The following is a 21,770-nucleotide window of genomic DNA, read 5'->3' as shown; positions in this document are numbered from 1 at the left end:
AATTAGGGAAGCACCAATAAAGCCTTAGAAGCCCTGCCCTGGTCTTTAAAGCAGATCCCCTTCTGGGGGTCTGGGCAGTGAGTGCTTAAATGATACTTATTAAAGTAACAAGATACTCCTGAATATTAACAGGATATTCATTAAACTTATTTATACCCACCTTTATGGGGTATAGAGTAGCCATCGAACATTGTGTGATGTTGAGCAAGTTACTTAATTAACTTTCCCATGAATTAGATTCTCATATGTAACATAATATTTATCTTGAGAGTTGTTTTGAGAAGCAGATGAGATAACATTAAAGCATTTTTAACCCAGTATCTGATATGTAGTAGAAATTCAGAAATGTTCCTTTTTTTTCCCTTGTCCTTTCTAACATTAACAAAAAAGGAGTCTTACTAGGTTCCATAATGTCATTCTCTTCTTTGTCTTTGTCCATCATCATCATCATCATCATCATCATCATCATCATCATCATCATCATCACCATCACCGTCACCACCAAATATTTCCCTTTCTCTCTCAGTATTTATTGGACAGCTATACCATCTTGCCCAATGTACTTGGCACTTGGGAATACAGGATTAATATAGTCCTTGCCCTAAGCACACCCAATCTAGTGAGGAATCAGACAAAAAACCACATGAATATTATACCTAAGGTGTGAAAAGTGGATCTAGAAGCAGCTTAGAAGAGTGGTACCTAAATTTAGATGTGGGAGGGGGGAGCATTTGGGAAGCATCCTGAAGGAGATTAGTCCTAGGGATTAAGCAAGGGTTACTTAGGTTTGGGGGTGGATGACATGGGGGAAGAGGGGAGGCAAGGGGAGAGAATTCCTGGCAGAGAATAGCATATGCATAAGGATGTGTGTGTGAGTGGGTGCTGTGTGAGAAAGCATGACATAGGTTAGTATGGTTGATCTGCTTGGGGACAATGGGGCAAGCATGAGGGATATGGCAGGAAGGATAGGCAGATGCCAGATCATGAAAGATCTGTGCTGGTGATTCTCAAAGTGTGGTCCCCAGACCATCAGCATCATCTTGGAACCCGTTAGAAATAAAAATTCTTCTGCCCTACCCTGAACATACTAAATGAGAAAAGTTGGGCACCCTAGGAATCTTTGTTTTAAAAAGATCTAGTGATTGTGATGCACACTAAAGCTTGAGAGATGTTCTATATCATAATTAGAAATTTGGCCATTATTCCTGAAGGAAGTTGGGAACTGTGGAAGGATTTTACATATGACTACTATTATTTTTTGAAGACAGTCTGGCAGCAAGGTAAAGGAGGAATGAGAAGGGTGCATGAAGGAGGCATGAATACTGGAGTTAAGTCATAGGAAGACAGGGAAGAAATTTGAGACACTTGAGTTAGAATGTAGCTGCCTGGTTAAGTACCTTGATCATAAAAATACGTTAGGTCTAGGATATAAAGAATATTTGGCTCCTGCCCACATGCTGTTGATAATCTAGAATTGGATTCATTTCTTCAGAGAAGACCTTTTATCAACCCAATACAACACCAACCATAATTATTGAGCATCTACTTACTCTATGCAAGGGAGAGTGTGTGTAGTCACCCTGGTTGATCTAAACAGGGCTACAAGGAGAATCCTTTACTGCCTTTCCCACTTGGGAAAAACTGGGGTTGAAATGATGCCACAAAGAGACTGTTTAGTATATAAAGAAGTGAAAGGTGATGGTCAGAACAACAAAATAGGTCGTTTGGATCGTATTTTTTATGATTCCACAAACAAATATGTGGTTACATCAAACTCTGCAAATTTATCGACTCATTCTGTTTGGTCTTTACTTTTTGAATATCACAGTTCTGGGGTTTATTTGTAAAACCAGTGAGAGAACTGCCCAGTGAAAGCTGGTTTTCTGCTAGCTGTAAGAAAAGGGGCCAGACTAGATTTTGCTTATGCTAGATTCCTGCTTATTCTCAGCAACAGAAACAGACAATTGCATTCATATCTGTAGAGAAAAGTGTGGGAGGAAAGGTGGCCCATTGGTAAAGCTGGGGTGTATAGAAGTTGGAATATACCTGCAAGCCTGTTCTCCAGAGCTGGGAGGGAAGAGAAAAGGAGATGCGTCGTTGGCTGAGAGAGGAAGACAAAATATTCTTCCAGATGTTTGACAGCTTTATCTTCCTATCTCCACTTTCCTCTGAACCCTTGCGTCTTTGCTTAGAGTCGGCTATGAAACAAGGAGTGAACCCCTATTCATTTCTGTATGCTTTCAATGAAAAGTCGGTGCATAAGGACCGAAATGAGCGGCTGAGAATAGGTGCATGACTTGTTGAGCATACAAATCATTGCCCCCTAGTCTTCAAGGGAGAGAGAGGAAAAAAAATCCCTCCTTTTACTCTCTCCTTCTAGCCAGTGCTCTGCCTGAGCAGAGGAGGCTAAGGCTGGTTTTCATGCACTCCTCTAGCATTCCCTGCAGGAAACTTTTTTTTTTTTTTTTTGCAAGGGCTTGCTTGGGCGGAGACAGTGGGTGTCCTCAGGGTTTCTCTCAGGGCTAGGGCCCCAGACCTGGCGACACTTCTGTCTCTTTAAATTCCAGCTGCGTGGCTGGGAAACAGCGCCACTCGCCGCCCAACCCGGCTGGCAGCAGCCAGCGAGCTCGCGCTTTCGCTCCCGGCAGCGCGCCACGGATCGCTCAGCTCGGCCCGCGGGCGGCGGCGCGGGGCGGGGAGGCGCGGCCGGGCCGAGAAGGGAAGAAAGAGCTAGCTGGCTGTGAGAGGTGCCGCGCCCGGTCCCGCGTCCGCTCTAGGTGACCATAGCAATTTCCTTTGGGGTGACAAGGATGTGCCTGGGTTTTTTTTTTCTTCCTTTTCTCCTCCTTAAGACGATTTCCATAGTAACCTGATCAAGGGGCTCAACACCTATTGCAAACCTGAGGATTTCCGTGGCCCTCCGGCATGACCTCGGCCAGGTAATGCTGCGATTTCTTTCTTTTGCATTGCAAACCACTGCGCTCCTTGCAAAGTTCCTTTTGTGGAAAATTTCCGAGCCCAACGCAGCCAGGGATATTTGCAACAGCGTGTTCCTTTCCAGGTGCCTGCGACGGGTCCCCTTCTCTGCTGCTCCCCCAGGACCCATTATTAGATTTTTATTTAAAAAAAATTGGTTGCCATTTGATTTTCCCATCGCTGCACTCTTTGCTTTTTCCCTGAGACTAGTGATGGGGCTCAGGGAGAAGTCGGGTGGGGGTGGCGAGAGCGGTCCAGGGAGTGGCGGGTTCGCAGGGGCTGGCTGCGGTGTGCTACTTTGGGCATCTCGGCGTTGCATGAGTTCGGCTGGGGTTGCCGGGAGAGCTGTCAGCACCAGGGCAGAGGAACCCTGGAGCTCAGCGTTTCTCTTAGAGGAGCCTGCTAGGGATGCAGGCTTGGGGGTGATGGAGCGCTTGGCTGGGTGACTGGCGAGCGTCAATACATCACAGCTTTCCTTCTTGTTCCTCCTCCCCTCCTCGGGTGTTTCTTTCTCTTTGCCCATCCTCATTTATTTTCTTCCTTTCCTCATTTCCCGTTCTATTCTATTGCCCTCCCTTCTCTCCACCCCCCCTTCATTTCTTTATTTCCTTTACCCTTAAAATAAAAGGGCATCATTTGTAACCCGTTCGTTCTGCTAAAATGGGAAGGGCTGTGAAACCTGCAGCGTCGCTACCTCAACCTGGTCGTTTTCAGACCCTTCCTCATCCATCAACATATTTGTTTCCTGAGTCTATTGATCTTTCCCGATTCTGCAGAAATGCCTTCTAAGCTGGGCGTCTGTATGACAGAATGAGAGTTCTGCAGCTTGCTTCAGTGCTTCAAGTATGACATATATTGTAAAGGCTGCTTGTGTTAAATCTAAATAAGCCAGGTGTATAAGAAAATGCATTTTTAAAAAATATCTAGTCTTATTCTAGAGAAACTTCTTTCCTAAATTATTAATAAACTCTTTCCCCTCTTTGACATTTAATTTTAAGAGATTTGGAAGACATTGTCCCCTCACCCCCCAATTTATGGGGAACATGCAACTTCTATCACCTTAATTATCTCTTCTTTGATCCTTTTTCAGTTTTGTGCTTCTGAGTCACTGGAATGAATGGCTCATAATTAAGGTTCAGAGGCTCTTTTCCCAAAGGCCAAACTGAATGAAGTGGCATCCTTTGGTAGGAGGAGCTAAGAGAACCAGGGGGGCTAGACAGACCCCACCGAAGAATAGAATAGGCATAGCAACTCCTGTGTGAAATACATAACTAGACCCAGACTTTATTAGTAAAAACATGAGAAAACAATAAAACCAGGCTTTTTGTTTTGGGTAGTTGTGGTAGTGCATGCATAACTATACTAGGTAGGTATAAGTTAATTTTTATTATTTAAAAACAAAAAGGTCAACTCTGTGTAGAAACCATTCTGCCTCATTTATGATGAGGCACTTTCTCACTATGGTTTTATTTTTCTTTGAAACAAGATGTCTGTATCATGTAAAAACAAAGGGAAAAAACAGAGGAAGTCTTCTATTTAATTAGAAAAATAATTTATATTGATTTTTTATTTCTCAAATATCTAGTTGTTATGCTCATAAGTTTTCCTGAGGTCAAAATACTTCATAGATAAAACAATACTAATTAATGGTTTTCCTCCGCTCTCTTTCAGTGGTAGACAGTTTACATAGAAAGAAGGTCTCACTTTTAGAGAGCCCCCTTTGCCTCCTTTCCTTTGTTTGCACATTTGTTTTTATATCCAGCTATTAATATAGGATGAAGGTTCTTGGAGCAGAAAACTAATCAGGGAGAAGAAAAACTGATATAATGGAAACTATACCTAAACCAAGAAAAAAATAATCATCGCCGTGCCATGCCATTCTGTTGTCTTTGTGTTCAGCCAATTAAGAAGCTGTGTGTTTTAAATGTATTTTCATCTTCTTAGTTCTATACCTGATACTTTTCATACCAGAGATCATATTTAGAGTAATATTACAAAGTTTAGAGGAATAATTAAAAAAGAATTAAAATTCCTTTGCTGGTGAAATCCAAAAAGAATGTGGTTTTTTTTTTTCCCCACCAACATTTTATTCTTCCTCCTAGTGAGCAGTGATTGTAGTAATGATCTTACATTGTTCTTGTTACCTGGACTTCCACTTTTGGTGTTTCCTGAGTGGGGGTGTGGGGTTCCGTTGACACTTTTACAAGATGCCTCTGGCAGGCTGAGTGGCTCGTGAATACACAATTAATTATAGGTGCAATAAAATGTGCATTTTTCTTCTTCTTGGTTTAAGAGATGTTATGCCTTCCTGGTCATTTAATATTTTGGTGTGATGCTCCCTTCTGTGTGTGTGTATATGAAGGATTTGACTTAAAGTTTCTTCAGATTAACCCTTGTGTGATTTGAGGTTAAAAGGTATATCATATTAGTGACAAGTCATAAATTACTCTTATTTATAGAACATTGATCCTGAAACTGGTTTTGCTCCCCCTATGATCTATATATGGATTATTTAATGAAAGGTTGGCAGTGATGAGTTACCTGTTCTCTATTAGGGAACAATTCCCTCAAGTTTACTTAACTCAAGTTGCTATTTTCATGCCAGGGTGTAACCAGTGTTTTTCATCTGATATTTTAATAGACTGTATTGCCAAACACTGCAAATTACCAAGAATATATTTTGTTAATTCTGAAATGGGTATAAGACAACACATCTCTCAAGTTGTCTGGAGGGCCCCAGGTGAACCATCCCTGAAACCCACGGCAACATGAAATGGTTGTCCTGGGTGCAAGCTGAAGTGAGGACACAGATCCAACACTTTATAATCATTCTAGGACTGGAAATGAGAAGAATTAGTGCCCTGGTTCCTCTGTATAGATTAACATTAACTTTTTGATTCTGATTATAACAACAATCCCCAGGCCTAGTTTTGCGATGCCCATTTACTCCTTGTTTACTTGAGGAGTGTTAACAGTCTCAGAAAATCATTCTTTTGATCTTACTTTTTTTTTTTTTAATGAAAATAAGTTATAGAGTGGTGTGCATGTACATCTGACTTTGTGTGGAGCTGGGATAATTAGTGAGCATATCACCAAGTCAAAAATGAGGGACTGTCAACCTCAGAAGTGTTGGGAGTCACGGAGTTGTGTGTAGAAGTAGGAATGGTAACGGTTATAGTCCTACTTTATATGACAGGATGGAGTTATTCTTTTTTTTTTTTTTCATTTTTATTGAGATTGTTCAGATACCATACAATTATCCAAAGATCTGAAGTGTGCAATCACTTGCCCCTGGGTACCCTCATACAGCTGTGCATCCATCACACTTAATTTTTGTTCAATTTTTAGAAACTTTTCATTACTCCAGACAAGAAATAAAGTGAAAGATGAAAAAAGAAAGAAAGAAAAGGAAACTCTAATCCTCCCCTATCCCTAAGCAACCCCCCTCAATTGTTGACCTGTAGTATTGATATAGTACATTTGTTACTGTTTATGAAAAAATGTTGAAATACTACTAACTGTAGTATATAGTTTGTAATAGGTATATAGTTCTTCCCTATATGCCCCTCTATTATTAACTTCTAATTGTATTGTCATACATTTGTTCTGGTTCATGGAAGTGATTTCTAGTATTTGTACAGTTGATCATGGACATTGCCCACCACAGGATTCAGCTTTATACATTCCCATCTTTTGACATCCAACTTTCCTTCTGGTGACATATATGACTCTGAGCTTCCCGTTTCCACCTCATTTACACGCCATTCGGCACTGTTAGTTATTCTCACATCTTGCTACCTACACCTCTGTTTATTTCCAAACATTTAAGTTCATCCTAGTTGAACATTCTGCTCATACTAAGCAACCACTCCCCATTCTTAAGCCTCATCCTATATCTTGGTACCTTATATTTCATATCTATGAGTTTATATGTTATAATTAGTTTCTATCAGTGAGACCCTGCAATAATTGTCCTAATGTGTCTGGCATATTTCACTCAGTATATTGCCCTCGAGGTTTTGTCATCAACCCATTTTTTTTTTTAATATGGTTTTGTTCACTCACCATACATTCCATCCCAGGTAAATAATCGATGGTTTTCTGCATGGTCATACATTTATGTGTTCACCACCTTCACCACTATCTATATAAGAGCATCTACATTTCTTCCACAAGGCAGGAGGGAGAGTCAAAGAAGGTAGAGAGGCAAAAGAAAGAGGAAAAAAAAAATGACAGCTAGGAAGCAGCAAAAGGAAAAATAACCTTAAATCAAAGTAGAATAAAAAATCAGACAATACCGCCAATGTCAAGTGTCTAACATGCCTCCCCTATTCCCCCCTCTTATCTGCATTCACCTTGGTATATTACTTTTGTTACATTAAAGGAAGCATAATACAATGATTTTATTAGTTACAGTCTCTAGTTTATGCTGATTGCATCCCTTCCCCAATGCCTCCCCATTTTTAACACCTTGCAAGGTTGACATTTGCTTGTTCTCCCTCGTAAAAGAACATATTTGTACATTTTATCACAATTGTTGAATACTCTAGATTTCACCAAGTTACACAGTCCCAGTCGTTATCTTTCCTCCTTTCTTGTGGTGTCTCACATGCTCCCCACCTTCCTCTCTCAACCGTATTCATAGTTACCTTTGTTCAGTGTACTTACATTGTTGTGCTACCATCTCCCAAGATTGTGTTCCAAACCACACACTCCTGTCTTCTATCACCCTGTAGTGTTCCCTTTAGTATTTCCTGTAGGACAGGTGTCTTGTTCACAAAGTCTCTCATTGTCTGTTTGTCAGAAAATATTTTGAGCTCTCCCTCATATTTGAAGGACAGCTTTGCTGGATACAGGATTCTTGGTTGGCGGTTTTTCTCTTTCAGTATCTTAAATATATCACACCACTTCCTTCTTGCCTCCATGGTTTCTGCTGAGAGATCCGCACATAGTCTTATTAAGCTTCCTTTGTATGTGATGGATCGCTTTTCTCTTGCTGCTTTCAGGATTCTCTCTTTGTCTTTGACATTTGATAATCTGATTATTAAGTGCCTTGGCATAGGCCTATTCATATCTCTTCTGTTTGGAGTACGCTGCGCTTCTTGGATCTGCAATTTTATGTCTCTCCTAAGAGATGGGAAATTTTCAGTAATTATTTCCTCTATTATTGCTTCTGCCCCCTTTCCCTTCTCTTCTCCTTCTGGGACACCAGTGATATGTACATTATTGTACTTTGTTTCATCCTTGAGTTCCCGGAGACGTTGCTCATATTTTTTCATTCTTTTCTCCATCTGCTCCTTTGCGTGTAGGCTTTCAGGTGTTTTGTTCTCCAGTTCCTGAGTGTTTTCTTCTGCCTCTTGAGATCTGCTGTTGTATGTTTCCATTGTGTCTTTCATCTCTTGTGTTGTGCCTTTCATTTCCATAGATTCTACTAGTTGTTTTCTTGAACTTTTGATTTCTGCCGTATACATGCCCAGTGCTTCCTTTACAGCCTCTATCTCTTTTGCAATATGTTCTCTAAACTTTTTGAATTGATTTAGCATTAGTTGTTTAAATTCCTGTATCTCAGTTGAAGTGTACGTTTGTTCCTTTGACTGGGCCATAACTTTGTTTTTCTTAGTGTAGGTTGTAATTTTCTGTTGTCTAGGCATGGTTTCCTTGGTTATCCAAATCAGGTTTTCCCAGACCAGAACAGGCTCAGGTCCCAGAGGGAAGAAATATTCAGTATCTGGTTTCCCTGCAGGTGTGTCTTAGAAAATTGCTCCACCCTTTGATGCCTCAGGTCACTGTGCTTTTCTGCCCAGCAGGTGATGCCTGTTAGCCTGTAATTCTTGACTGGTGTGAGGAGGTATGGCCGTGTTCCCCCAGGCTCTGGGGTCTGATTCTGAATGGAAAGGGCCCCACCCCTTTCCTCCTAGAGAAGACAGACCCCTCAGGTGGAGGTCATTAGCATTTCAGTGGTCTTGCTGTCTGCTTGTGCTGTCTCCACCCTTCCCAGAGTCACAGCCCTGGAAACTGAAAATGACTGGGGCTTTCTCCACTGAGCCAAAAAAGAAACAGATAGTCCCCTTCAGACCCAGTCCAAGGCGACCCTCTGGCTCTCCCAGGTCAGTCGTCACCCAAAGCCTCTGTCTGTTTTTTGGGGATGCGTACCTGTAGTGAGCAGTTCACACTCGCTACTTAAAACCCCAGTTGGAGCTCAGCTGAGCTATATTCGCTTGCTGGGAGAGAGCTTCTCTCTGGCACCAGGAGGCTTTGCAGCTCGGACTATGGGAGAGGGGGTCTCGCGACTTGGATCCGCAGGTTTTACTTACAGATTTTATGCTGTGTTCTCGGCCATTCCTCCCAATTCAGGTTGGTATATGATGAGTGGATGGTCTCGTTTGTCCCCCCGCAGTTATTCTGGATTATTTGCTAGTTGTTTCTGGTTTTTTGTAGTTGTTCCAGGGGGACTACTTAGCTTCCACTCCTCTCTATGCTGCCATCTTGCCCGACTATCACAGAGTTATTCTTGAGGTGGCCTCTTTAGTCACAGTTGTCACTTAGCTTCATTTTCTCCATAAGAAAAATGGCATAATCATCTTTCTCCTGTGTTTGAATTTTCAAACAAAAGATGTAATCATGTACACATACGAGGGTATACATATAGCAGTCATGGACTCTTAAAAGACATATGTGCAAATTCAGAGGCAACAGAAAAGACTACTCAGTAGAGATCTTTCCTTGAACCATAGATGGGAGCATAATGATGCTGAATTTTTGCTTCCATTCAGGAGAAGGCTAATGTATTTCTCCAAGTGATGTGTGGATATTGGCAGTAGATACTCAGTGACTAATCACGTAACCTGAAATGCAGAACTGAATATCCCAACAGGCAGCACCCTTTAAGTTACATTAATGCAAGGGGGCAATAACATTTCCCCCACTTTTTTTGCGCCATTTACAATCTCTCTCCACCCCCACCTCATTTTGTAAGGGAAAGTAATTTTCTATAAGGTTAAGTGGACCTCAGGGTAAGAAAAAATCCCCAGAGCTATCTTTCTGCTCAGACTTCGTTTTTCCTCCCAAGTCTGACTGTCAACAATAATATCTGATATGAGCCTCTGGTGGTGATGTTTCCATAGGTCATCATTCTTCTCTGTCCCAGATGAAGTCTCAGAATAAGCATTACGGTGGCATCAATTGTGGATTTAATGCTTTATTTAAGTTGGTTAAGTAGCTGAATGGTCTTGTTTAAAAGAAACAAGCTCCAGGTCTTTAAAATATATATGTTTACTATTCACTCATTTTAAAAGGATTTTGAAATGTTTGGAGGAAATAAGCTTGGTCCCTGCAAGGATTTAAAAGGTGTTTGTTCATGTCATTAGATTACAGTGTTTGTACAATGATACTTTTTGCTAATTTATGCAACATAATTTTCTTAAGAGTGCTAGCAGTTGGGACATTTGCTAGTCGGGCTTGTTTGGATAAGTACTTGAGCTAGTGGGACTTAGAGATTTCAAGGTTTCTCCAAAGATTTCAAGATTTCTCCAAAGAAGATATACAAATGACCTAAAAGCACATGAAAAGATACTCTACATCCTTAGCCATTAGGAAAATGTAAATCAAAACCCTGGTGAGATACAATTTTACACCCACTAGAATGGCTACTATTTAAAAAAACGAAAAATTACGACTGTTGGAGAGGATGTGGAGAAATGGGACACTTATTCATTGTTCATGGAATTGTAAAATGGTGCAGCTGCTGTGGAACACAGTCTGGCACAATTCCTCAGGAAGCTAAGTATACAATTACAATAGGACCTGGCAATCCCACTTCTAGGTATGTGCCCAAAAGAATTGAAGTCAGGGACTCAAACAGATATTTGCAAATTCATGTTCATATTGGCATTATTAATTGCCATATGATGGAAGCAGACCAGTGTCCATCAACAGATGAATGGATTAAAAAATGTGGTATATACACACAATGCAATATTATTCAGCTATAAAATGGAATGCAGTGTTGATATGTGGAACAACATGGATGAATCCGGAAGATGTGTCAGGTGAAAGAGCTAGGCACAAAAGGATGAATTATTGCATGATCTCATGGATTTGAAATAATTAGAATAAGCAAATTCATAGAGTTAGAAAGTAGGATACATGTTACTAGAAACTGGGGTGGGAAGAGGGAATTAAGAGTTACTAATAAATTGGTATAGAAATTTTGTTTAGGGTGATGGAAAAGTTTGGTAATAGATTTTGGTGATGGTAGCATGACACTGTGAACATAATTAACAGCACTGAATTATATATCTGAATTATATATTTGAATGTGGTTAGAGGGGGAAATTTTAGGTCGTACAACACAAGCAGTGAACTCTAATATAAACTGAGAATTATAGTTAATATTACAGTTATAATAATATTCCTTCATCAGTTGTAACAAAGGTACCACACTAATACAAGAGGTACTAATATGTGGGTTATACTTGAACTCTGTATCTTCTGCATGATTTTTCTGTAAACCCAGAACTTCTCTAATAAGCAAATTGTATATTAAAAATATTTAGAGAGCTTTTGGCATATAGCAAATACTCATTAAATATTGGCTGCCTCTGTTATTGCTGTTGATGCTGCTGTTGTTGAATGCATTCAAAGGGTGCAGTTTCTTTTCTTGTTTAGATTTATTTTTCTTCCAAGTCTAAATGTGAACCATAATGCCTATCTACATAGGAGCCATACCCCTTCCACTGGACTCTCCCTTAGTTTTTCTCCTGATAGTCTCAAACTGAAAAAATGACTAGGTGCTTGGGAGATAAGAATACTTTTTCCTCCCTGATTTGGCTTCATTGTCCTTGTTTCCAGAAAATCTTATCTTAACCCTTTTTTATATGCAGTTTCAAGATTTTGAATGGAGTTTTCACTCAAAAATTTGAATTCTAAATCAGGATTAGCTCTAGTGGTAATATGTCAGCTACAGAGAAAACCCTGACAAACCTAAAACTTCTACCTTTAACATTATAGTGCTGTTTATTCACAAGCTACAACTGCTGACTGTAATCCTAAAACTACCAACTTTTACTAAAGAAGTTTGCTGAATAATTTTTTGTGAAATCTTGTTAATGAGAAGTTGTCATTTGGTTAAAGGTAGGATGTTTCTTTTTGTTTTGTGGGTGCCTGTGTTAAGAGCTCCATTGCATAGGTAACTTTCTTTACATTTTTAGACATCTACAAAATGAATGCGTTTTATTAGGATACCTCTTTAATTTTTTTTTTTTTTTATTATAGAAAGCTTTGAACAAACAGAAAAGTTGAATGAGTGGTATAATGGATTCCCATGTACTCATTACCCAGCTTCAACAAATTAGGCAACCTCTTAAGATCTCTCCCAGTTTTATGATTCTGTGATTTGTTTTGGCCATGAAAATTCTAAATCACTTTGGTTTTGAGAATCTGGAATGTCTATTTTTGTGTATAACATTGATACATGTATAAATAATATTGATACTAAAATTATATAGTTATAGCACTGAACATTTAATGACAATTCAATAAAATAATACACATAAAATACCTGAAAAGTGTCTTGGAACTTAGCAAATACACTAAGTCAGGGTTAAAAAATGTGGGATTATCTTGGTTCAAGAGAAAATAAATGCTTCCCTCAAAGAATTTATAAAATATTATCCAGTGATCTGATTCCTAAGAAGTAATTTTCAAGAAATTAAGATGTGTAAGAAAAATTTTCAAGAAATTGGGTTATAATGAACAATTCTAAATGTTGAGCATTAATTTTTCTTTTATTTGAAAACTTATTTAAATAGTATGGCCTCATTGATCCCCAATGATCCTTGCCTCCTGCTATTCATGCCCTTTCGGAGTGCCTTCCCACATTATATCATAGTTGTCCTATGTGATCAATAAAATGTGCTAGAAGTGATGGTATATGACTACTGAGGCTAAGTCATGGAAGATGTTGCCACTTCTGCCTGCCTCTCTTGGATCACTCACTCAGGGGGACGCCATATTTTGAGGACACTTAAGCAATCCATAGAGATTCATGTGGCAAGGAAGTGAGGTCTACTGCTAATAGCCAGTACTAACCTACTATGCATATGAATGAGCTGTCTTGGAAGAGGGTTCTTTAGACCTGGTATTGTCCTAAATAACATCTTTTTTTAAAAAATTTGAATGCAATTTTATTGATATACATTCACACATCATACAATCCATCCAAAATATACAATCGATGGTTCCCAGTACTAAAGAACATCTTGATTGCAGTCGCTTGAGAGATCCAAAGCCAGAGGTAACCAGCTGAGGAGCTCCAGAATTTCTGACTTTGTGAAATATTAAATGTGTATTGTTGTTTTAATCTGCTAAATGTTGTATTAATTTGTTATGAAGCAATAGATAAAAAATACAAAAACCTTGAACTGACATTATAAATAATATTTATTATTTTATAGATATGTAGAAGTGCCAGTTGTAATCAAGTTATAGTTGTCAGAATGCAATTCGGAACTGCATTACCACTGTGAAATACTGGTGCCCTAGGCTTCATTTATACTTTTAACTTCTGGGTCTGAATCTTCTGTGGACATTATCCATAAATGAATGAGGAAGACACAATGTCTCGTCCTGCATTAATTGCCATCTTGGTTCTTCCTTTTGGCAATATATCTGTCAACAATAAACTGTTTCGGAATTTGGGAGAATGTGAGGCAGGGAGAGGAGAGGGAAGAGAAGAGTGTATGTTGAAGGCTTGATTTCTGAGACACATTTTAGCTGATTCTTGGGTAAACTTTGAGATAGTATTCTAGTTTACCTTTAAGTTACGCCCAGCGAGCTTTGCATAGAGGCACAAAGCCCTTTTTGCTTTGGTCTCTGGTTGTCACAGAAGCTTTTATTTTGTTACCTTCTGAAATATGTAAGATTAAAGTGCTCTAAGTGAGGCCCTGAGAATTTGTTGCTTATCTTAGCTGTTCTTCATGAATTTGAACTTCGGCCTTTCATGTGTAGTGTAAAGTTACCCTTCTTAACCATGGTTCTGTATTGTATGTATGAATCAGTTTTTCTCATTATTATATTATAATACCAAAGAAATCTTAAATTGGGTATTATCAAAGGCTATAATAGGTTATGTATAGATACAAAGGTTTGGTACCTTCTTGCAGATAAAATGGTGTGGATACAAGAACACAAAAGTCATGAATTTAATCTTTTACCTTTTCTACATAAATGACTATCCCATAAAGTTTTAAAAGGCAACTGAATCTTTAATATATATCAGTAGGTACTCAGAATCTTTGTGAATATAAAGAAGTAAAGTTTTGACCTCTTAGATTGGTATGGATATTAGGGGGTTTTCATAATGAACTGCCAATCTCATTTTGGTTTGAACATAGTTATTTATACTTTCTTCCTGTTTGATTTATTAGATAGAATGGCCACTAGGATTCTTGTCCCCAATAATTTTTTTTAGACACAAGGTTATGTTAGCATAAAACAGTGATGGTGTTTGGGGACTTACACCAATATCATGCTCTCTGGGGATTTAAATTGATTTGTTTTTTTGTCTTTGGCAAAAGCATAATCTGGGATGATTCAATAAACCCAATATGAAGTCATTCAGAAATTATTTTTAGGGCATCACAAATGAGTTGCATCACAAACCTCAGGATAAAGTTGATAAAATCACTAGTTCTTTCTATGTTTTAGCACAGTGTGCAATAGAAGATATCTTCGGAATTGATGATAAACAACACAGATCCAATTTTTCTGCTCTTCATAAAAATATGTAGAAATTAAACCACTCCTAGTTATTGCTGAAAAGAATATATGGCAGACATGGATGGCATCTGGGAATATTTTCTTATTTGTCTTCTGATAAGCATAAATTTGTTTATTTGTTGGCTTATGTGTCCCATCTTGTGTGCTTGTTTTATGGTGCTTTGCACACTTGGCATTGCATTCATTTACTCCATGAAACAAACATGATGTTTAAATAAAATAAAGTTTATAGATATGTATTAATTGCATTCTACATTGTGATGAGTATAATGGGGGTTCAGAAATGATTAAGACAAGGTTCTTTTCCTTAAGGAAGTTGGCATGTATTCACCTTACATATTTTTAAAAATTTTTCAGTGTTTAGCTGCTTATTTATATCTAGACATCACAATTTATTATGGTCAGGCTGTGCTCAACACAAGATTGGGTTGGATTATGTTACCGTAATTGAGAGTTATCCTGAGTTCTACACTGTTAATGAATGCTAATGTGCTTTTGAAGGTCCCCTATATATGAACTCAATAACCACAAGGGCTTTTCTGCCTACCGCAGATAAACTCTCAGTAATGTCACAGGAAGTTACATTAGAAATTATGCCATTACCTATAGCTTTTTTTCCTTTCTGCCAACTAATGTCTACTCAGGCTGTTCCCCATAGGATAAATATCTTTTTATAAATTACTGCAGGGTAGTTCTCTGGAATTTTTTTTTTTTTTTTTTTTTTTTTTTTAATTGCCATAATGGGAAAGCATCCATGAACTTCTATGTAAACTTCCTGGTTTAGTGCTTGCTAATTTCATATTTTAAGAATTGACGTGGGGTTTTGATAATGGTGTGGTTAGGGTCCCAGGAATGCCCGAATCTGACCTGCCAGTTACCTCTATCCCTTTGCAGGGTCCCCAGGGAAAATATTTGCAGCCAAATGGTAACCAGAATAACACTTCAATAACAGCCTGAGATAGTGCCAACTATCTTTAATTTATAGGTCTTTGGAAAAAAGCTGTTTGGAGCACATACCTGAGACCTTGGAGACAAAGCAGGATCTTCTTCTGCCTCTTCAATATGTAGTTTTAGACATGATAGCCTCTGATCTGGCCAGAGTTTAGGAAGCAAATCAGAGAATAAGACATGGCCATGCCCCAGGAGAGGTTCTAATTTCAATTTATAACTAGGAAGCTGAGAGAAGAGAGAGAGAGAGAGAGAGAAAGAGAGAGGGAGGGAGTGGGAATAGACCTTGGCTTTATGCTCTGCAAAGCATCGTGACTGCCCATTAATAATTACGGTCGTCAGTGTTTCCGGGTCAGGCCTATTAGAATTAGTCTTCCTTGAAGGGGGTGGACAGAGGTGGCGCTGGTGAGGCAGAAGAGGGCCAGTGTTATGGATAAATCTTGGTACAGGTCACAGTCTCTTCTCTGAGGTTAGGAATATTTCAGAATTTGGACTTGAACAGATTTTAGAAAGATAAAATATACACTGGACATCATGTAACAAGCTTGGACTGGTCTGGGGTAGCATGCCTTGCTCAAACACACAACTATGTGAAAGTATATGAATATTCACTATAAATATAGGGTATGGTAGGCAGAATAATGCCTCTCTCCCATCATGATCCATGTCCCAATTACTAGAACCTGTGAATAGCAAAATGGAGTTTTGCAGATGTGATTAAATTAAGGTTTTGAGGTGGGGAGATTCTCTTGGATTTTTTGGATGAACTCAATCTAATTACATGGATTCTTTAAAGCAGAGAACCTTTTTCTGGCTGTGGTCAGAGTAAGAGATGTGTTGACTGAAGCAGGGGAGAGAGATGCTACACTGAAAGAAGAAGGGGGCTGCGAGCCGTGGACTGCAGGTGGCCTCTAGAAGCTGGAAAAGTTCAGGGATCGGATTCTTCCCTAGAGCTTCCAAAAAGGAAGGACCTGTGCCAACCCCTTGATTTTATTCCAGAGAGACTTGTTTCAGACTCTGACCTCCAGAACTGTAAGACAATACATTTGTGTTGTTTTAAGCCTCTAATTTGTGATAGGTTGTTATAGCAGCAATAGAAATCTAATACAATGGGTTAAAGACTTATTTTGCTTCAGATCAGGTTATAAAAAACCTTTTGATTTCAGAGCTTTGTGGATTATGAATTGCAGTTAGGGATTGTGGAACTGTAGAAGGAATCAGGAATCTTGATGTTTCAACTGGATGAAATTATTATGTTGGAAGATTTTAATAGTGGGAGGAAAAGCTCCTTAGAAGAAAGCCTTTTAGTTGTTATAGTCCTAATACTTTGAGCATTTGCAGATTTCTTTTTATTCATTTCTGTTGCTATCATGGATCTCACCCTGGTTCATGGTAGCTGTGGCCAATTTAGCTGACCATGGACCTTGGTTCCCTGTTAATCAGATTGGGGTGATGTGAAGGAATTCAAATTCTTCTAAAGTATTATGTAAATACATGCTGGTCCTTGTTGATTGCATTTATTATTGAGCAGCTGTTTTCTGTCATTCTTACTTTCCTTTTGGGTGATTGGGGCTAGAGAAGAGGAAGTAGTGAAGGTGAATTTATGAATGTAGCAGCTATAATGCCTCTTCCTTCTGGCTGCCAGAAATTCTTCTCCTACACCCCAATGCTCGACAGTGTGTGTGACACCAAGGGAGGTGACACTGGAATAAATGCCTCAACACAGAAAGGCTGGAGACCCTTGGGCTCATCCATGTACCTCACTGTCAACCACTTAATTATATTAAAATTTTAGATGAGAAGGAAATATTATTGATGACAGCATCCAAGGCCAATGACTACATATGGAAATTTGTGTGCCCAGAACCATCACCACCCCTGCCCCCATGCCACACACACACACAGTATAAAGCATATTTTAGAATACAGGACAGAAACTCACACTGAAAATGCAGTATTTGTTTTTCTTGTGATGCTGTATATATTCCATTATGAAATGGTTGCCATTGTCTGCTTCGTGTTTGAAGGTTATATTTCAATGAAATGTTTCAGAATGATAATACTAGCTCTGATTTAAATTAAAGTGCTAACTTCCAGTATGCACCTTGCCATGTCCTTGATCTGTAGCTGAATCTTCAGGAACATCAATTCCTATTGATTCTTTTGATGTCCAAGTGCTGGGAGAACAATTCTTATTCTGTCTGGCAACTGTGTGTGTGTGTGGGTGCACACATGTGCACATGTATGTGTGTTTGTGAAGTTTTCCCCTTAGTTTCCTAGAATGTTGATAGCTTCTGAACTGTAGTTTATTATCAAGTATGAATCTAAATATTTTCCCTCTTTGCCTCAGTATCCGTGCTTCCCTTACCCCCAACGCATTGCTTTCCTTCACCCACATTTCCTGTATGCTACATTTGAAATATTTTCTTAGCTTACAAAAGTGGTTGCAATTCAAATACAGCTTTACAAGGTTCTCTAGACAAATAACTGTTCAGAGACCTCTTCTCTGTGTGATCAATAATGAGATGGCTATTTATGAAAAATTATAAATAACTTTTATCTAGATCATGGGTCTAAATGTAAAATCTAGCATATTGGGAATTCTGGAGAGAAATTTTCTCACCTGATATCTATCTTGCAATTGTTATGCTAGATAGCCATAAATTTGTTTTAATGCTTTTTTGCTTAACTGAATTTTCATGAACAATACATTTAAAATAGTTTCAGAACCTAAAGTACCTTATTTATCCTACTATATGTTAGGTTCTGGGAGTGGGTGAGAATAAAAGGATATAGACCTTGTCCTTAGTGAGTTTATTTCTAGCAAGAAAGATAAGACTTGTGCAAAGAAAAAGGTGGTAAGTGCTATAAGCAAAGAACACATAAAGGAGGGAAGGGCTCCTTTTAGTTGAGGAAAATGCAGTGCTCCATGGAAGAAGTTGAGTTTGAACCTTGAAGGGTAGGGTTTGGACATGCAGAGAGAGAAGTAAGGATATTCTAACTGGGAAGATATTCAAGCAAAATTCAAACTGTTGTGTGGTTTTTGGGTTTCTGGGATCTGTCCCCATCTCCTCCTCTTGCATCTCGCCCTCTTTACCTTACATTTCAGCTGTATTGAGCTATTTTACTGTTCTACGAGTGTCACATTCATTCCACTTTGGATTGGTACTAACAGATAAGGTTTCCCATGATTTTTTTAAACCTCATTTCCAGAAGTAGAAATTACTTTCTCTAAATCTCATGCTTGGTTGTTTAGTCTTGCCAGCCACAAAGTCCTAGAACTCTAGAGCTTGTGTTTAGGGATGTCTCTTGCTTGACTCCACTAATCCCACTTATATATTCATTCCTTTACGTATTGCTATTGTTAGAGAAGTTGTAGGTTTACAGGAAAATCATGTCGAAAATAGAGTTCCCATTTAGCCCCCCTATTATTAATACCTTATGTTAGTGTGGGACATTTGTTACAATTGATGAATGAATATTATTATGATTGTAATATTAACTATAGTTCATGGTTTACATTAGGGTTCCTTATTTGTGTTGTACAGTCCTGTGAAATTTAAAAAAATTTTTATTCTAGTAACATATATACAACATAAAATTTCCCTCTTTGACCACATTCAAATATATAACTTAGTGCTGTTAATTATATTTACTATGCTGTGCTACCGTCACCACCATCCATTACCAAAACTTTTCCATCACCCCTAATAGAAGCTACGTACAGTTAAGGCACTGACAGAATGTCTACTCTGTTCAGTGTTGAGAGACAAAGATGAGAGATGAAATAGTTACTCTCAAGGAGCTCGCTGCTGCTGAGATGAAAGTGTGAGTATGGAATTTTTATACTGATTGTAGATGTATGAAAAAGGTGCATGGGAAAACAGAGGTGGGAGTGACCATTCTGCTGGTAGCAGGGTGTTAGGGATAATTGCCGAGAGAAGAGATGCTTGAAATGAGTCATGAAAAATGAGTGGGAATCTTCCAGATGGACACAGTGGAGAAGGATGTTTCAGGGGGTGGCAACTGCCTGTGCATGTCTACAAAGGCATGGGGAACATGAAAACTTTTTGGGACCATCAGTCCCAGCAGCAAAAATGTGTGTATATGGCAGTGCAGCATGATGAAGCTGGAGGGGCAGGTAGCCCATGAAGTGTATAGATTCTAGACCCAGGAGTTTATACTTTATCTTGGAGGTAGCAGTTAATATTGATGGGTGTGACATAGTTATAACTCCTTTTAAGAGCTTATGTTGAGATTATAGGAGTTTAATATAAAATGATCTTCAATACAGAAGCAATACCATGTACCAGCTAAGAGCTGAGTCTTCACAATTTGATCCTCTTTCTTGTAGGCTGTATAAATATGGTCAAGCTATTTAACTTCCTCAAATCTGTTTCTTTATCTGTAAAGTGGGATTGATAATAACTTATTTCAGAATTGATGTGAGAATTAGATGGGATGTGGTTCCTAAATCCATCTACATTGTAAATGTTCAATAAGTGTACATTTATTATGCATTTTAATATTTTATTAAGAAGACTGACTAGGTGTCCAGGAGGAAGTTTGGAATGTGGGAACTGAAAGGATCCATAATGGTTAACTGCAGTGTGTAGTATTTTACTTCCTCTTAAGGCCAAATAATTGTCGATTAAATGTAGGTACCATGAAACTGTGTGTTCAGATAAACTGTTGAATACCCCTAATTTACTATACTTTTTGTTATGATTTACCTGATAACCACTTAAATGTACACTTGAATCAGAAATCTTCAGAAAAGAGTCAGACACTGATTTAGTCTGGTAAAAATGTATGTATTAGTGAGTAAGTGTAAAGTACTTCACAAATAAAAACTGAAGTGCAGATTCTAACAACGTAAGAACTCTTGCATTTTGGTACATATTGTCATATATATATTACTTGTCTTTCTGTAGTGAAAAAAAGTCAAAATAACATTTTTATAAGGTGGAAAGATAGGCTGATACTTCATAGCCTATCTATGATTTTATTAATTGCTAATTATTTTCTTTGTTATTTAATAAATTGTCCTCCTGTTAAACTATCTGCCAGTTATGTTGGCAAGCTTTTAAGGTACTAACCATGATGTTAGTTCTTTAGTGGGGAAGTAAGTGGTTTTATTTTACTGACTTACCAGTTAGTATTGAAACATTCTATTGCATCAGATAGACCTAAACAGCAGGACTTTTAAATGTTTGAACTTCAGATGTGTTGGCTTCTTATATAATCTCTGAAATGTAATACAAAGCAGAAGTCGCATCTTGGTCCTTTTTTGCTGAGCAGATACTTAAAGATTGAATGATGAGTAATTATTACTCTCCCAGTTGTGTGAATCACTAACACTAAAGGAAAGAACAGTCCAGCAAAGTTTTTAATGAAGAAAGAAGTGAGTGGTAAATTGTATACTAAAGCCCTTGAAAATTAACCTCTGGTACCTGCTTTTAGTTTCAAATTTTTCTTAGAGTTACAGTTCAAGTTTATGATAAAACTGTTTATTGCCCTCTAAAAGGTATTTAAATCAGAAAAATGCTTCTTTTGTGATACTCATGGTTTGTTTTCTCATTTGCATTTTGAGCTCCCTCTTTATACTGTTGTTAGAGACCCTTAAAGATTTACTTGCAGAGGAACACAGATTGAATTGAATTAGACCTAAAGATTAATTGAATTCCATGAATTAGAAGGATGACCTGGTAGAAAGAAAAAGGTTCATTATATGTCTTTCCTGCTTATAGCTTAAGAGAATTTGTGTTGTATGTCTGATATTCAGACTTTTATTTTTTTTTGCAGATTTTAATGATATGTATCCACTTATCATATATTTCATCCAAAGTATAGAATCAGTATCTCACAGTATTATCACTTAGTTGTGCAGTAATTGTTACACCTAATTTTAGGCCATTTTCATTGCTCCAAAAAGAAAATTATCAGATAGACACAAGAAGAAGAAAACCCCAAAAACCCAATATCCCTTATATTTCCCTATTATTGACCCCTAGTATTGGTGTAGTACACTTGTTACTGTTAATGAAAGAATTTTAAGGCATTACTGT

The 21,770-nt window shown here is 38.2% G+C and overlaps 1 protein-coding gene across 2 annotated transcripts in view; it reads left to right on the top strand.

The window, feature by feature from the left end:
* Positions 1-2,876: 2,876 nt before the first annotated feature.
* The window catches only part of NAV3 (neuron navigator 3), an 855,568-nt gene continuing 836,674 nt past the window's right edge, over positions 2,877-21,770 (top strand). For both annotated transcript variants that reach the window (XM_037846473.1, XM_037846472.1), the window contains exon 1: positions 2,877-2,939. The gene's annotated coding sequence lies outside the window, so the exon portion shown is untranslated. The remainder of the gene's footprint in view (positions 2,940-21,770) is intronic.

This window comes from Choloepus didactylus, chromosome 8 (assembly GCF_015220235.1).
Source record: "Choloepus didactylus isolate mChoDid1 chromosome 8, mChoDid1.pri, whole genome shotgun sequence".
In the NCBI taxonomy this organism is placed as follows: domain Eukaryota; kingdom Metazoa; phylum Chordata; class Mammalia; order Pilosa; family Megalonychidae; genus Choloepus; species Choloepus didactylus.
The sequence above is the reverse complement of the archived record's forward strand: the minus strand, read 5'-3'. Positions and strand labels throughout refer to the sequence as shown.